General features: G+C 43.6%; 1 long non-coding RNA gene across 2 annotated transcripts; it reads right to left on the reverse strand.

Moving 5' to 3' along the window:
• Positions 1–87: 87 nt before the first annotated feature.
• Positions 88–1,741, reverse strand: LOC111863957. Of its 2 annotated transcripts, XR_002842707.2 has the most exons (4): positions 1,618–1,741; positions 1,124–1,357; positions 329–549; positions 88–194 (listed from the first exon to the last, which is right to left on the reverse strand). It is a non-coding gene; the product is annotated as an uncharacterized LOC111863957 (long non-coding RNA). The 2 variants fall into 2 exon arrangements; XR_002842706.2 differs by lacking the exon at positions 1,618–1,741 and having other exon boundaries at positions 1,124–1,487.
• Positions 1,742–3,256: the final 1,515 nt, after the last annotated feature.

Raw genomic sequence — 3,256 nt, forward strand, 5'->3', positions numbered from 1 at the left:
CGAAAATTTCATTTTAAGGAAATAGTGAGTGTTTCTACTCCCTTACGCTAATGGACGCCACATGAATACTAGGTGAGAATACTCTTGAGCTTCATGGATGGCAAAGGTTGGTATGCAATCAGGCAGGATCCAAGTGAAAGCCACAAGCAGCCTAAGGCAGGCAGGCAGGCAGGCAGGCAGGGAATCAAGTATCACTGCGAGGAAAAACACTTTTGAATAACAAACACATGCTCCATAAAACCAAACAACTAATAGTTCAAAATTAAGTGTGAAAGCAGAGAACAACTAATATAACTCCTACAAGAGGGACTGCAGCTCTAAAACTTACCTCATAAATGATGGTAAGGTGTGGCATTGCTAGTTCCGTCATTAAGACTCTTGAGCGAATTAACATGACCAGTGGTTGATCCTTTTTCCTCCAATTCTATACAAAAGACATCACTGAAACTTTTGCATGTTCATACAGTCAGATCTGTGTCATTGCAAATCACTTCATATATGGGTCGTGCAGCAAAATCCATGCAGGTTGTCTAGTTATCCAAAATTAGCCTGAAGAAAAAGAATAAATCCTCTTACTACAAAGAAATATATGATGAATATCCTCTATAAAATTACAATCACAAGTACATAATTAGCTTAATTATAACAGAGAACAGTTCAAGTTAATTATGTGTGACAAAGCATTTTACCACTGTCACAATTTCCATTATGCCTTGAGTCAACTTCATCACATTTTCTTATATATTACATCAGTAACCGAAAAATTTCATGTCAAGTCAATACAGTGTCTCTTTCATTTCCTCATTCCAAGGGAATTCACATAAATCTAGCTAAGTACAATGTCACCTAGTACGATGCATGAGGAAATGAGGCAGGCAAGCAGGCAGGCAGGCAGGAAAAGGTATAGAAAAGAGGGTTTAAACATGCTGAAGATATGCATGCAGTTAGAGGCAGACAGAAGCACATATGCGAAATTCATGATCATGACAGTTAAGGGATATACCCTTTGGCATAACGAAGACATGTTACTTAAAAACTAAAATTTAATACGTGGCAAATAAGTCTAAATGTACAGAACAACTCACTTAACACCAGCTGGCAGAACTGTTGATGTAGATGTTACCTCGTAATGGTGGTATGTTGTGGCGGTATCATTTTCACCGTCACTAGGACCACTGGTGTGTCTCTAACATACCCACGAGTACACCATTTATTAGCAACACTCATCACCACATCATAGTGTCTTTTCCTCTTCATTCAGTGACGACTGTCTCACTGCCACTAACATCTGTCAACCGTTACACGGGGCCCCCACAATCAGCAACTTCCAACATTTCCTTCTTCTCCAAAACATGGCCTGAAGGACAAGAAATTGACATTTACTTTCCAGAAATATATCATGAAACTGAACTAAATATCACAATCACAAAAATTTATTATCTTATTTATGAAAAACAACAGTTTCAATCAAATATGCGTGTGAAATCATATTTAACAGTCTTCAAATTCCATCAACTATATCACAATTCCTTATCTTACACTACAAAGTGAAAATTTCATTTTAAGGAAATAGTGAGTGTTTCTACTCCCTTAGGCTAATGGAAGCCACATGCATACTGGGTGAGAATACTCTTGAGCTGCATGGATGGCAAAGGTCGGTATGCAATCAGGCAGGATCCAAGTGAAAAGCCACAAGCAGCCTAAGGCAGGCAGGCACGCACGCAGGCACGCAGGGAAGCAAGTATCAGTGCGAGGAAAAACACATTTGAATAACAAACACATGCTCCATAAAACCAAACAACTAACAGTTCAAAATTAAGTGTGAAAGCAGAGAACAACTAATATAACTCCTACAAGAGGGACTGCACTGACGTGATTGTTGTTTTGTCTCAGGTGTGAAGTGGTACGCCCAGGTTTCGTCGCCTGTGACAATTGAATTCAAGAAGTTGTCCTTTTCGTCAGCATAGCGGCGAAGAAATTCACGGGAAGAGTGAACTCTCTGCCGTTTGTTGTCTTCCGTGAGCATTCACGGGACCCATCTTGCGCACACCTTCCAATAATTCAACTTCTCTGTTAAAACCCGATAAATGGTGGTTCGGGAAACCTCGGGAACCGAAATGCAGAAATCGAGTGTGATGCGCCTATCCTGACGCATGACTCGCTCAATCTTCGCGACTGTCTCGTCAGAAATTGACGGTCTCCCAGTTCTTTTTTTTCGTCGTGTATTGCAGTACGACCAGATTCAAACTCCCTACACCACTTGCGGACGTTCTTTATGTCCATGCACGACTCGCCATACACTTCCACCAACTGACGATGAATTTCAATTGGTTTAGTCCCTTTTGCATTCAAAAACCGAATAACTGCGCGAATCTCACACTTCGCGGTTTTAGTAATCGGGAGCTCCATTTCTAACGGCAACCGTGCCAAGACTGAGCGTCCTAGCTACGTGAGCGCATGCTTGGGGGTATTGGGGGGAGTGGGGGAAGCAACGAATGCAAGAGGGTTGCCAACAGCCGCACGAGACATTACCCAGCGCTTTGGAGACCTTACTTTCGGAATCAGCTACGTTGTGACATGTTGACCCCCACCTCCCCAGCGGTACGTGGCGGTAACGTAACGCTCGCGTTCTTACGGTAATAGGCGAGTTCCCGCCCCGCCACTCCCCTCCGCGGTGACGTCACCGAGGGATATCGCGGTCGCTAGGCAACGCGAGTCAACAGCGGCGACGTTACGATAGTAACAGCGGTTACTTCCGCTAGCGTTACATGGCAACACAGCGCCAGGCAAAAAGGGTGTCTATTACGTGGCCGTTTTCCCGTACTGTCCGATCGAGGCTACATACGGAGCAGCGAAGGCTATTCACAGTCAGTTCTAATGTGGCTACCAGGGAGTTCTACTGTAGCACTCGGCGACTTCAGTTGTACTGTGACAGCCGCCGAGTTATAAAGTAACAGCCAGCCGACTACAAGTTGGAGTATAGCAGCCGTCGCGGAAAGAAGAACCGGACGTGTGTGTGATTGTGAACTTGGGAGCGTGTGATACAGTGATACAAAGCTCCCCTACTGTAAACGTGTAGACTACTGAAGGCAGAGCGAACTGATTTGCGCATAGGGTTATAAATCGTGAAACCCCGCAACAGTGTCGACAGATTAATGCGATTAGGGTTATAAAGTGTGAATCCCCGCAACTGTGTGATAATTAATTGTAGCCGTTATTTGTAGATTGTTAAATAAACCAATTAACCATCTCTACG

Source organism: Cryptotermes secundus, unplaced genomic scaffold (assembly GCF_002891405.2).
Source record: "Cryptotermes secundus unplaced genomic scaffold, Csec_1.0 scaffold217, whole genome shotgun sequence".
NCBI lineage: Eukaryota > Metazoa > Arthropoda > Insecta > Blattodea > Kalotermitidae > Cryptotermes > Cryptotermes secundus.